This window comes from Melopsittacus undulatus, chromosome 5, assembly GCF_012275295.1.
Source record: "Melopsittacus undulatus isolate bMelUnd1 chromosome 5, bMelUnd1.mat.Z, whole genome shotgun sequence".
Taxonomy (NCBI): domain Eukaryota; kingdom Metazoa; phylum Chordata; class Aves; order Psittaciformes; family Psittaculidae; genus Melopsittacus; species Melopsittacus undulatus.
The window spans coordinates 19,641,827-19,656,776 of NC_047531.1; the positions used below are offsets into that span (position 1 = coordinate 19,641,827).

General features: G+C 40.1%; 1 protein-coding gene across 6 annotated transcripts in view; it reads left to right on the forward strand.

Moving 5' to 3' along the window:
* The first annotated feature begins 7,278 nt into the window (after window positions 1–7,278).
* The window catches only part of LOC101871905 (ADP-ribosylation factor-like protein 8B), a 55,193-nt gene continuing 47,521 nt past the window's right edge, over window positions 7,279–14,950 (forward strand). For 3 of the 6 annotated variants that reach the window (XM_031046278.2, XM_005146113.3, XM_031046279.2), the window contains exon 1: window positions 11,438–11,486. The gene's annotated coding sequence lies outside the window, so the exon portion shown is untranslated. Of the gene's footprint in view, window positions 7,354–7,924; window positions 8,083–11,437; window positions 11,487–14,950 lie in introns of those variants that run through there. The other 3 variants (XM_034062794.1, XM_031046277.2, XM_031046276.2) reach the window with 3 other exon arrangements.

Here is a 14,950-nt window from a genome sequence, read left to right on the forward strand (position 1 = left end):
GGACTACAGGGATGCTGGGGATGGACTCTTCATAAGGGACTGTAGTGACAAGACAAGGGGTAACGGGTTCAAACTTAAACAGCAGAGGTTTAGACTGGTTATAAGGAAGAAGTTATTTATTGTAAGGGTGGTGAGGCACTGGAATGGGTTGTCCAGGAAAGCTGTGAATGCTCCATCCCTGACAGTGTTCAAGGCCAGGTTGGACAGAGCCTTGGGTGGCATGGTTTAGGGTGAGGTGTCCCTGCCCATGGCAGGGGGGTTGGAACTAGATGATCTTAAGGTCCTTTCCAACCCCAACTATTCTATGATTCTATCATTGATACTTTCAGTAAAATAAGTTAGTCTGACACCTTGTTCCTGTACAAGAAAAATAGGAAATATATTTTTTAATATGTAAGTTATCATTGCTTGAATTATTTTGGATATGAACTAAAAGAACTGAAACATTTTAGGCCATCATAACTCATCCTGCAGTTTTCTAATCCCTGCCTGCAGGGACCTTCACTTGCAGCCCTAGTACTATTACCTGCAGAGAGATGTCAGGTTGTTTCATATCACCCATCTGAATTCTCCCACATTTCCCTTCCAGAACTGATGGGTAGAATGATGCTCACTGTCAAAGACACTTCAGTGTTCTGGGCCAAAGTTAATTACACAGGGCTTAGTCTGGTTTATACCTGTTTATGACCCAGTGCATGACAATGCTTGCTGTGTTGGGAAATGAATGGTGAGCGCTACCCTACTCACGCATGATGTAACCATTAACTCAAGGGTAGTCACAGAGGAAGCTATAAAGGAGGTAAAATCAGTAGAGCATGGATACTATTTGCTGAGTGCCAGCTGTTAATCCAGGGTAATGAGTTAATTTTTAAAGGAAGAACTTGCCATGAGAGAGTTGTGCATGCTCCCACAGCTCCCAGATGGATTGCACCTTGCTGGGATATGGAACCCGGTCTGGGAGCAATGGTGAGGATAGTGCCAAGCTATTTTTCTTTCTGAGCTTGTCTGTTGTCATTACCTTGCTACATTTTATGACTCCTGCTTCCAGATGGCAATTTATAGCTTAGCTGAATAATAATAATAAAAAAGGTATTTTTTCTCCCTGTTTTGCAGATACATCCTCTAATTGTGATAAACAATGTGTATCACAGCAAATGTATATTGTATGCTGCTGAAAGGCATGGGCAGCACACTAGGCTGATTTTTCCCAGGCATACTTTTACTTATGGTGGTGCAGAGAAGAGACTGAAGGAATACCAGCTGTTTTCTTCCCTCTCCTGCTACATAACTGGCTGAACACCATGTGTTGATCCATGTGTCTGGTGGAAGGGCAGCCATCCCAGGCAGACCAGGACAGTATCTGTTAGTGGGTTTCTATGGGGCAGTTCCTTTACTTTGGCTTTCTTTTCCATCTGTTTTTGAAGTAAATTGATTTAAAAGGGTGGCTCCTTTGCTTGTGAAGTATTTTGGGTCAATCTATGGGTAGTCAATCTATAACAGAAACTACTTTTGAACTGTTTCTTTATGTTATGGGGAGATGAATGAGTGGCTGGTGAAAGCACTCATGAAACCCTCAGGATCTGTTAGCATTCCTCATTTTCTAAAACTAGATTTCTAGACCCACTGCTGTAACTCATAAAGCCAAAGGGTTTGAATGTGTGTGTGCTTGCATGTATGAACTCCTCAAGCTACTGGTATCTGTATTTGTTCTCTTTGAGTCACCATTATTAAATCTGCCCTGGTTGCTGCTCAAACCATATTCATGACCATGCTGATGTTCTATACTTGTTCTTTATAAAAATAACTTGTTCAGTTTATTACTGCAGCAATTTGATAATAATTGTTTATGTAGTGGGCATCTTTAGAGCTAATTTGGTACAGGCAAAGCTTTGATTAAATTGTCTAATGCTGTATGCTCTTTGGAAAAGTTATTGATACCCATGTTTCAATTTTCCTTTCTCTCTTTTCCTTTTAAGTAGGTAATTATTATAATTTATATAATTTTATTAAAAACCAGGCTACACATCCAGTATTCAGTTATGCAGTATCTTGGAGAAAATGTAGATGAACCTGTAAACTAGATGGTTGATGCCCCGGTGGGTCCTTAGCACACCTTTAGCCTGTGCACTAACTTCCAGGTTGAATAATTTTGTGTGATGGTATTCACATTGTCTTTTATCACATCCTGAGTAGTGCAATATATTGCAGAAAGTGCTTCCATCTCCTATGGAGAGAAATTGCTATTCATTTTCTGTGTGAATAACTGACTATTTAGGTCTTGAATTCATCTACATACATTTGATGCACTAATTAGAGACCTGCTCTTGTTAGGTACCATCTGCAGGCAATGAAGAGAGACAGACACTTGTGCAGGGTGATTCCTCCCCCCTCACCCACCATTCAAGATCTGTGATAAACTTAAGAGGTTCCTGCAGAGTGAATCTATGACAACTGCATTCCTAAAGCAGGCACCTCAGCTACATGCCTGAAGTTGCCTGGGTAAACTGCACTGTGACAGTCAGTCCTTATGACTTTAACCATTTATTCTTTAGGTCTGTGGAACCAGGTATGTGTCCGTGATTTACTCAGTCAGTAGTATCTCCTGGCAAGGATAAATATAGAATCATAGAATCAGATGTTGTACATAGATGGGAAGAGTCATGCTCTAGGGGTTTCTGTCTCTTTCTTCCAAAGATAAAGAGTGTCTTGAATAACTACCTTGGAGCAGGAACCTAACTTTTAGATGGCTGAGAGAAATCCAATTGTAAGTGTTAAAGGGAAGGATCATCCCAGCAGCTTAATAGCCGTCTTTTATCTTATCCGGTAGGGTAAAACAGGCAGCAGGATGCAAGCTTCCCTGTAATGTTCTGTGAGTATCATTCAAAGTCATTAAGCTCTGATTTGCCTAAAGAGTTAGAAAATAGCTCAGCCTTCATTGTCATTAACTCAGTTACTTTCAGCTGTACATCAGATTTTATGACAGAGAGCTGAAGTCATTTTACCAATTTTATGTGATGCAGCAGGTAGCCAAGATACTAACTGGATAGGCTGGAAACTGAACTTTCAACTTAGTTGTGATGCCATAATAGCAGAAAGATAAAGTAGATTTAACTGTAGATACTTTAAATCCATTAAGAGAAGGGATGGAGAACAGACCATTATTGGTTCAAGTATGGGTTTCAGGAAGATGTTAATGTTCTCACGTCATGATGATCATGATTTGATAACAATGCTTGCAATGAATTTTTAGTAGGCTTTTGTATCTTATAGAGTTTAAAATCCTTTAAAAGTCCTAATAATTCAATAATCATATTGCATGCAAGAGTGAACATGTGGCTGCTATACTGGAAAAGTGCTCACAAGGCTATGCAGACCAGCTATGAACAAGTTGCTCAGCATTGGCTTGTGCAGTCTTATATGAGGTCTGCAGCTCAGAGGCAAGATCAAATATGAGTTTAAAGTTTAACTTGTTCTAGTTACTGGCGGCAGTGTGCAGAAATTCACACTTCTGGTGTGCTTTTGGTCAGAGAGGACATGAATGGTGCACCTAATGACATAAATGAACCCAAACCTGATGGTTTCATCTGGGTAATTGATAAAAATAAAATATGGGTTCATATTTTTAAACACAGTCAGTAATTGTGGGTGGTGCAATGTGTAAGTACTTGTCTTGAGACTCTACTAGTTAAAATTTCTGCATTAGCCTTACACTGACTGAGGAGCTTTTAATGCTTCTGAACACAAATATGCAGCACCAGAAACTGGGAGGAGTTTACAAAATTACTTTGTTTCCTATATTTCTACACTGGTTTGCAATGAAAATGTGAGCAGCCTTTAAAAGCTTTATCTAGCAAACAATCCTGCAATGTGCCTCATCTCTTGAATCATAACATTGCCTGTTGTATCTGCAGCCATAGGGTACTGTGTGTCAACCAAACTAAAGAGAAGAATTCTAAGTCAAAGAGATCTTTTCATACTGCAGAAGTCAAAGAATACAATCCTGAAAAGGTCCTCTGGAAATACTCTGATTAGCACTTGCTTTCCAAAGTTTATAGGATTACTTATACCTACAACTTCCTTGAAAGATTTCCCAACTATCCTAGACAAAATATTCTATTGTTTATCTGCTCTTACTGCTACAAAGGTTTCTAATACACAATCTAAGTCTTTTTTGGTGTGATTGAGATTCATTAGTCCTTGCCTAACCCCTAGTGGACACAAAGAATATATGAATGTAACTTTCATCCCTTTTCATTCTTTTTCCATTTCATGCCTATAAAAAATATATTACCATGTTTTCCTAATAATGTCCTTTAGAGAAATCTCCTTTATTTCTTCAGTCCTACCTGGCTGTATTTCCTAGACTTTGATTGTTTTGTGTGTTCTGACGCATTTTCAGTGTTCTGCTAAATTGATTTCTTCTACCTCAGGACAAATTTTTGCATACATCCCTATTGAGTTGAATCCAACCTTTTGCCTGGTCATTCCTTCCATATGATAATTATTTCTTTTGCCTCCTAGGCAGACCTGTAGGCTGTCCGTGCTGTAGGCCATGCTCAGCAAAAAATGAACATTTGTCTGAAGTTACATTTAAGTCTCTGTTAGGATCCTGAGGAGGCTGTGCATGCTGAGCTGGCATGTAATATCAGTTCACATCAACACACACGTATGAATGTATATCACTTTCTGCAACTTTACCTGTGATGCATTTGTGTACATGTCACACTACCAGAGTCCTATTACTGCGTGCCTCTAGCAAGCCAGTGACTAATTGGGCAACTGGGTATTTCCATTTGGGGACTTTTTTACATCTTTTTTTACACTAGTGTATTTTCCTGATCATTTTTCTATATTTTCTTGGTAACAAATTACTTCAGCATGATATTTTTTCTCACCTCTAACCACTATGAAAACATTAACAAGCAAGAAGCAGCTGTTTTATGCCAAAGGAAAGCTATAAATTAATCTTGTAATTCAAATGAGTGGCATGTTTTGGATTCATGGCAATTAATTCTCTGGCCCAAAAAAAGGAGACACAAACTGAGTCTAAAAAAAGTGAATCAATAGCTCTAGACAAGTTCTTATAAAATGCCCAGGAGATAAGACTCCGATTTCTCCCTCTGCTGTGGATAGGTGCTGCACGCTTTACCATTAATCATGTAGACAATTCCTCCTGTGCAAAGCTGCAGCAGGTATTTAAGGCAGGATCAGAGCAAGATGTACATTGACTGACTGTAAATCTATTCCTGAGATACCCAGCAGTGTTTTATAGATAATTACATGCTATAGAACTGTTTGAAGAAGCAAATAAAAGATAAACTACTAAACATGGCTGCAGAATGGTTGCATATCCTGTGGTAATTGGAAGTGATTGACTTCTTTGGAAATGGCTTTTGAAAATTAATATTTCACTAAACTTTTCTTAAAAAAATAGTATGCTAAAAGCCCAGTTTAAGAAATAGCTTAATTACTGTCTAATCCATTATTAAGTTCCTTTGTTTCCTTTATGTTCAGAGAAACATCTGTCCTGAGTTATTTACTCTGTTTATTCAATGAAGAAGTCAGAAGATAGCAAAAACCCACCATCTAAAACAATCCTACATAAAGCTTTTGAACTTGTTAATCTCCATCTCCCTCTCAGATTCTGTTGGTTTCACAATGACCTGATTACGTGAGGTTTTGTTAGCAAGTTCAGACACCTGTTCTTGGGGTCTGAGAGACAGAATCAGAAATAAATGATTCACACTGGTAAGCATTCCAGAATTTCACATATAATCTTTACAGAAACAGTTTCCAGCTACAGTCAAGCATAGAAGAAACCGTGATGGTTCTTAAATGACTAGTTGAAAAGTATAAAAAAATAACCCCCCAGTAATTCTATTTCTATATCACAGAGAATTAAACTACTGAAAATTAAATGCGGTTTAGACATGAAATTCTCATGGAAAGTGCCATTTCCTAAAGCTGTTCCTTTAGGAAATGGCACTGACAGTACTGGGCAGTGCCATTCTGAAGTGTAGTACAATTTTTTTAATGTACAAAAACATTTTAAGACCCTATAAACCCATGAACACTGACAGTGCTGCCCAGAACCACCATTTCACTTGCCATGGGTTTTCCTGAGTTTATTTTGGCTCCAAATAGTTCTTTTTATGTCTTTAATATGTAGATTGCTAGCCTGGGAAGACACTTACCTTTTCTATGCTACTTTGCAATCCAAATGACTGTTACCTCTGCTACTTTGCAATCCAAATGAACTGCTACCTCTGCAGCTTTTAGGAGTTATTTGAATTTGTTTCACAAGCAGGTGAGGCAGTTCAGAGGCAGTTTATAACACAGACTTTCTTTTAGGCCACATTCCAGCTGTGTTAGGTGTGGGAGCTAGCTAGTAAGCAACCTCCTACCCTAGCCCCTGTGAAAGAAAACCCTTGGCTTTGTTTTTGATTCAAATTCAGGTAGTCATCTTCACACAGAACATTTATAACTTACTTTAATTAGCACTTTTCTCAGCAGGCTTAGTAAATTGGACTTTTTGAAGGTAAGAGACAGTGGGATCTGTTTCTTTTCCAGCATTATAAAAACTGAGATACTGATTTATTTCAATAATTCATTTTTTCAAAGTTACTTTATAAGTGCATAATGTCTTTGTCAGACTGGATTTAGAATTTCTTGTACTACTGCTCTTAATATGGAAATCACAAGCAAAATTCCCTGTCTCTATCACTCTGACAAAAACAAGTAAGCAACAGCCTCTGGTTGTTTATACAAGATGGACAGGCTATTTCTAGGTAGATCTAGTTAGAAATGGGTACTAATCTATTCTGATTTCTGCAGAAGTGATATGCAAGCCAGCAACAGGCAAATAAACAGAATTGAGAGAGGCCTCTGGAGCCCTTGAACTTCTGGTAAAGCAGGGCACAGATTGATCATAACCTTTTACTACTTTACACTTCAGAACTTCCCTCCAGTGCACACACGGTTACAGCAAAGCTGTAATGAGGTTTTACTCTCCTTGACTTCACAAGCAGAGTTGATGGCAGGGAAAAAACAAGCAGACTCAGCAGAGAAGTTTTGAATGCTCAGGAGAAAGAGCTAATTTAACTGCAAAAAGGTCTCAGAAGTAGAAAATCCTTGAGATCAAAGTCCAAATCAAGTTCAATACATGCAAAGGTGGAAAGAACAAAAACCTCCCAGTCAAACACACTGTAAATTACTGCTGGATGGGAACTCTTTGATTAAAATATCTTTTTTTTTTTTCCCAGAAAATGCCAGTCTCTTAAAAAATAAAATACAAGAAAAAGAAACCAGAGGACCAACAGAAACCAGCAGGGAACACAGGGTTCTCCAATTCATGTGAGTCCACATTGACTGTGAAATAGAAAAATAGTGTTTCACATAGTAGGAAACATGTTCTTGCAGCAGAAGAGGCACTACTGCAGTCCAGAGCCTGCTGGGTTCAGGTAACATCCAGCTGAAGGTGATTTTGGCTGCGGAATGTTGCCTGTGTCTGTGTTACCTGTCTCTGCTGCACATGTAGGGAGCTTCCAGCTGAGAGATGGGAGGGCAAGAGGGAACTGCAGCACCTTCAGTCACTCCAGCAAAAGCCCATTTCCAGGCCCTCTCCTTCCTCCTCTCTTGTCTGCCTCCTTTTACACAACCTGTTGCAAAGCAATAGCCAGGAAACCAAGCCTTGTCTCTTATGAGCCTGGCATTTATCTTTGCTTGGGGCAGTGTTATGTCCCCGAGTTTGGGGTGAAGGTCAAGGTTCTATACCAAAGATAGTTTATTCCTGGACAGTATCGTATGTCATATTTTCATTGTTCTCTCATGGACTATGGTTAATACAAACATTAGTATTTTAGGAAAATATGGGTGGAGAACATTAACATGGATTTTGCATGTCTACCACATCAATGAAATCCAGGTGAATTATATTGCCATAATAAAAAAGAAAGGTTCTGGCCCGCAAGACACATTCTGCACACAGAAGTGGAGTCTGGCTGAGAACAAGAAGCAGGATTCCCTGGGATCCAGTGGTCCTGGCATCCTAATGGCACAAATTTCGGAGTACAGGGAAGACTGGTAAGTGCTCCTTGTACTCTTCAGTGTCTACAATGGTGAGGATGGAGGGTGGTGCAGTTCCTTTTCTATGCTGTTATGGTGAAGATGTGTGCTTCTCTGTCTTCTCTCCACGTGTAATTTGAACCTATGTGGAGAAGAACCTTTTGTAGACATCCACATCAGTGCACATGGATAGGGCAGTGGGCTTATTCTTGCAAAAGGCACAATGCCAAATATCACTGTATTGGTGAATGTGGGCTCATTGGTATAGATCCACACAGATGCACCAGAGTTTCTTTCACTGCATGGATTTTCACAGCTGAGAATATGGGACTAGATAAGCTTCAGAAGCATCCCATGCTACTGCTGTTGGTTTAAGCTGGAACTTGGTTTCACAAACCTTTTTGCACTTAAGCCGGGTGAGGGAGAGTGTCTCTTTACTCCTTGATTAAAGCTTCTGCTTTCAATATGTGCACAGAACACACAGGAATGCATCTTTCTTGACACAAAACCATTTCACTCAGATTGCTTTTAGCTTTCCCATTTAAAGATATAACTTGAAAGAGCCTTGACATAGATTGACATAAAAGACAATGAGACAGGAAAGGCAATCAGGTAAATAAGAAAATTCTTATTTACTAATTTTTACAGGGCCTATTGTCATGGCAGCTTGGAAAGGGATTAGAAAGATTTAAATGTAAATTAGATCTGTCATTCTCAAAACTGAGTTTGTTATTGTAGGGGAAAAAAATAAAGGCAAAAGAGCATTCTGTGTTGCCTTTAAAAGCTTAGATCTGAGTCCTGGAAGGCACTGAGTACAAGTCACATGGCAGGAGGCCTCCTGGGGGAGAGCTGTGCTGCCCATCGCAGGATTCCTTTAGCTGGCACAGAGAAGCACAAGTCAGAGGTAGCCTTGCCAGAGGCTGTGCCAGAGCAGGAAAAATAACAATAATAATATAAAAAAGTAAGATTTACAGATTCTCTAGCACTAAAGTGGCTCCTTCAAACAAAAGAGAATGTGGGTGATAGTTGCATATGATGGTCCACCTCTGTGGGTAGCTGAACCTTCTACCAAATAGGGAATCTTGGTCAAGTTAAGCCATAGTTCTCCAAAAAGCAATTTCAATCTTTAGGCTGGAGTTGACAAATATATAGAAAATCTTGGCTAAAGAGAAAGAGGTGGTAAATTGTAATAGAGTCATGTCTAAATGGTGAAAGCAAATCCCAGGTGTGCACAGGGCATGCCAAACGTACGTGATGCTGTCAAAACTCCTGGTGTGACTTCAGCTCTCATAGCTTAACTGTGAGGGGTATAACGCTGCCTGGGTCTGGCTGAGGGTAATGCACAGCAATATCATGGGAGTGAGATAGGGAAGTCAGCCCCATATTCTGAAGGGATGAAAGAAAAGAGCATCCTGAGGGATGTGAATTGGAGCTCTGTCCCATGGGCATGGTCGGTGAGCATACTATGGAGTATGTCCCTCTGCCTTGGGGGTGCAGAGGTTAAGATGGGCACTTTGGAGAAATGAAGGTTGAAGGTGGAGATATCCCAGACTGTACTGGAACAGAGAAAGAGAACAGGACCTCTGTGGAGTGTGGGCTTAGAAGAAGGTGTGCAGAGAAGGATCTGACAGGTGTGACTGAAGGTTCACAGGATAGCTGCAGAGAAACAGGTTACAGCTGCCTTAATACCTTGTTCTGCTGAGAGATGAAGAAGTGCAGGGAGGCAGGATTCATCTCAGTGGAACAAGACTGGCAGGAGAGCAGGGGATGTGAGGGGAGAAGGGAGATACCACATTCTCAGCTGAGCAGCCTGCCTTCTTTCACTCCATCCCCTCAGCCTTGCACAAAATCACAGTGTTGAGTTTTGCCACTGATTAATAATGGGATCAATTCCTCAATGCTTAATTCTTGGGGAAGTAGAGCTCAATTTTGCCTATACTGCTTGGAACCTTTGGACCACTTCTGCCTTTGCACATTATCACTAGTCTTTTAATTATTATTATTTGCAGCATTCAGTGGTATCAACTGGGTGGTATTTACATCTTTTCATCAGCTTCTCTTCCCATCTGGAATGACACCGCCTCTCTTATTAGCTGCCAGCTGTGGCTTCTGTAATTTTTCACCTTCTCCCACTGCCCCACAGCCAGCAGGAGCACCTTCCAATTTGTGTTATATCAAAGGGAAGTGAGGAGCCACCCAACAGCCATAGTCTAATGATTTAGAGGAGCACAGTAACATTTAGCACCAGGTTATTGGGCTGAATCCAGCTCATTCAGTAACAACTAAACATTGTCAGTGTCTGCTGATGGGCTGGCAGCTGTGGGGAGTGATGCTGGTGGCTCTTCTCCAGTTGCTAATGGACAGATGTCCACATCATAAAAATACAACTAAAACTAACTCCTTTGCTGGCAGGCTCAGCAGGGGCACTGAGGCTGTTCTTAAAACTGAGCAGCACCCACAGAGAAGACTGAGAGGACTGGGTGAATAATCTGCAGATCACCCACCTGAGCATGTTCTGGGGATGGAAGCCTTCTGTATCAGCGACTGCAAGTCTTGTTTTGAAACAAATAGTCTGACGATAGAAGCCAGAGGGGATGTTGCTAGATTGAACTGAAATGAAAGTCTTGAGACTGAAACCTATTACAAAGACTAAACTGGTTTTATGTTGAGGAAGAAAAGGAACAGTTTTGAAATTACTCTATTATAAATATAACAGAGGGGCTACAGCTCAAATCAGCTCTAACCCATGGCAGTGCCTGCCATGCCACCGTTCTGGGAACCCCTCAACACAAAACTACAGCATGAGCATAGTCAGAGCTAGGAGTTTAACAACAAACAGTGGAAGGTTGTTTAATTATCTCTGTCTGGGCGGTAACAAACTCATCAACACCTGCAAGGGATGCTCTGGTGCTCCTGCCCTAATCTCTGTGGGAGCAGGCAGCCAACCCAGTGTGGCTCACCAGTGAAGGATCTCCTCCTATGATTGCATTTCCCGCCCAGTGCGGATGCACTGCCTGGGGGTACTCAACACTCTGGCCATGAAGGATAGAGCTTTGCTTACTCCATACCCCATTTCTGCATTGCCATTACTCAAATCACTGCTGCACCAGAAAGCAAAATTAAGTCAAACTATAAAACATTTCTTACTTTAGGAAAAAAGAACTCATTCAAAGCAGTTTTTCAATATACCATAAAACACAATGTAAGACCTCTGACAGGTAACGTGTTGTTACACTGCTTACTGCAATCAGCTGTGACAGAAGACACCTTTCATCAACTACCCTATAATTATGCTAAGGCTTTCACCAAATACAAATCCCAATTGGCTGGGCCAGAGCCCTGCCCTTCCAGACAGGAATAATTATTTTGTCCACTCACTCGATCATTCACTCCAGCAAGCCTTGACCCGTAGAACCATGTAGGTGAGTATTTCCTGCTTATTTTTATATTGCTTACATTTTTACTGTTTTGAAATGTGAATCTCAGCCAGGCAAGGTAAATTTCAGTAGGACTTAGCAGAAAGATTGTCAGGAATTGTGAGGTGTAACAACCACTGCTCTGAACCACGTATGGTGCTACCACCCCATTATCTCTCAGCCTGTTTTAACTTTTTTTCAAAGCAACTGATACACCAAACTATTGCATACACAACAGATTACCTATAAACTGCAGATATGTAGCTCTTGGTGGTATTGAGTAAAATCTGTGTCTCCATACCAGCAAAATTGCTAAAGCAACCTAAAACTTGAAACAGCTCTTATTTAAAATAAGATTGTTAGTCTACAGGGGGTGGGAATGCAGTTCACTTAGAGGTAAAAGTAGGGATTTTTTTTGGTTTTCAGGAGTCTACCGGTATAAACTTCTGCCTGGGGAAGTTTAATAAGAAGTTATTTGTCCCTAGTGAATGCTTCTAGTCAGGGGTGAAAGAAAATACACCTGATTGTTTTCAGCCTTTCAACAACTCGGAGAAATGATACGTTACAGTGTAATAGTTATTTTCTATGTGGGGCCACAGGTGGCTAAGGCAATCCACAAAATATCCGAGGTAAGAGGTTTGAGTCAGAGTTGCTCATAAGCAATGGAGTGCACATTAGGCATAGCTTGCACAGCTGTGGGTTGACACGGGTCTCTGCTGAAGCCAAGGAGAAATCTGAGAGAGGATAAGCACCTGGCCTGAATGGCACACATTGTCCTAGCTCCCCTGGCAAGTGGTCCACAGTCCCTCTCTCAACATGATAGATGTTGAGGTCTCTTACCCTCTAGACTTCATTGTGGCTCTCAACCTTGCTGTTTAATCGACATGTGTAAAGGTTTGTATGTTACTTCAGGTAGAAAACCCAGTGATGAGGTCAGGTATCCCTGCTGTTCATAAGGACTGCACCAGCTTGGCCTCCCTAGCAGTGGTAGGTCCAAAGAAAAAGAAATTGCTGTTGGCTCAGAGGCACAAGCCTCTGCTTTCAGCTCCCTCCCGGTAAAATCCCTTTCCTTAGGCTTTCTCCAAGGGTTATGCTAATGTACTTGCTCTGGCAGGTCCAACTGCCCTCCTTTCTTCTTTTCAATTGAAGCTGTTAATTCTCTGCATAACTGTCTCTGAAAACAGTGCTAGATAATGCTAATGCCCCCTTTATAAATCACCAGTGTTCTGCATAGCTTTGTACTCACCTTTGCTTTGAGCTTTGACATCTGGTTACACATCTCTCTCACTTATCTCCAGGGATGGGTGGCAATTACACTGGCTCCTCGGTATTAGTAGGCTTAGCAAAATAACAAAAGGCTATGAGGATTGTGAAGAAACAGCAGGTGAAAAGGGACACAGTAGGAAAGAGAGATTATCTTTGAGAGAAGGTTCATTTCTTTACTGCAGTTTCATATTTTCCTCACATTGTATTTATTTATATACGATTGTGTGGAAGAAAGGAATATGGACTGAATTACAGTCCCAGGAGAGGAAGTTTAAAAAGAGAGAGCATTCAGGTATAGCACTACAGAACTTGAAACCACATACTGTGAAGACAGATGTTACTGTGCAAACTGGTACTAAGCTTAACAATACATATTTATTTCCAAGGATAATTCCCTTTGAGGACACCCCCCACCTCCACCTCCTGTTGCTCTAGCTATGAAGCATTGCTATTGAAAACCCAGGAACAAGTTAATCCATGCAGGCTGGGTTTGCTCCAGGGGTATATCTGCTCCCCTGTTTTTAAAAGAGAACACCACTCTCATTTTTTCTTGAAAGAACCGAACCAGTTTCACATTCAGAATTGGCTGCTGTGTTAATTTTAATGCTGTATTGCTTCCAAAAAATTAAGCAAAAGCCTGTTCTCTTTTCCTCAGATGTTCTCCAGAGCAATCTTACCTCTTCCAAAGGTACAGCTGCTTTTGTACAATGTAGATCATTTTACCATATTAATCCCTAGACCAGGGTAATGATTTGGTTGGGGGAAAATATACTTTTAACACAGATGTGAAATGCAGTCTGCTTTGTCTGAACGTGTTGAAGTTATTTCTGTGCTGCATGAAGGCTTAGAAGAAAAGAACACTGTATATTTTTAAGTTCAGTTCAGACTTCTGGTTTTCAAAGTAATATTCCTATGGGAGGTAATGATCATACATGTTAATAGAATATTATAATCCTCCATAGTATGAGCTCCCTGTGATATTGCCTATGCCCTTGCAGGTATAACATTGTCATGTTTAGAAGAGTGCACTGAAAAGATCTAGTAAACTGCTTAGGAAGCCTGTTCTTGTACTGTAACTCCAAGCGCACAGTGATCTGCACAACAGCTCTTTGTAAAAGTTGCTGTCCAATAGAGTTTTAAGTAATACTGGATTTCAGATATTGCTGCAAAAAAAAAAAAAAAAAAAAACAAACAAAAAACCAACCCCTGACACTGGGCATCTTGGGTCAAATTTCAAAGCATTTATTGATGAAATTATTCAAAGATTATTTGATTTACTCGGTCGATGTCCCCAGTGGGGGTTGGACCAGATAACCTTTAAAGGTCCCTTCCAACCCAAACCATTCTATGCTTCTATGAAAATTTGTCTACAGCTTTGTCAAGCTGTCAGATGAAGAACAGGTTGAACATACAGGCTCAACCGAAAAAAAGCAGGATTGGATTTTTTGTTTGGTTGTTTTGGGACTTTTTTTGAAGGCTTCTAATTAGAATTATCCAAGAGGGTTCATTGTAATACAGTGAAAAATATTTGACTAATTACAAACCAAAGAAAACCACTAGTTGTTTTTAAAAATTGGTCTGTGATTTGCTCTATTCCACATTAGAGTTGTAGTGGTGTACTGCAGAAATGTGATACAAATACACTCCCAGCTTGATCTGTACTCTAATTAGCTATAGGCTAATTGATACTAATAGTAGATAAAATTTAAAAAAATATTGTCTAGTAATGCATATTTCTTGCTACAAAAGTGCTTGGACTTGTTTTGCCATAAAGTGCTAGAGATTCAGCAAACAGTGAAAGTTTTGCAGAATAACCTTCATGAGATGGAATACTCTGCAAAGTGACATGCGATGGACTCTTTATCTTGTCCTCAGTGTAATGGAAGTGGAAGAACTCAGACTTTGTAATGACAAGCCTAAGTATGCACAACACAGCAAAGAAAATTTTCCAAATACTCTTGGAAATGTGTTCAGACAGTTTATTTGGCTAACTTGCTAAAAATTAGAACATCAGTAAACAAGTCATTAGGGTATTAAGAATTTTTATGAAATTGAGAATTAGAACTTGCAAGAGAAAAAGAAACCAAGAATGAAGAGGATAGCTTTTCCTAACATGTGAAACTAGTCATGGAACACTGCAGTAGTCATTGTAAGACTATAAAACAAAAATAATTGGGATACATTAGTAAAAACATCATGGGCTC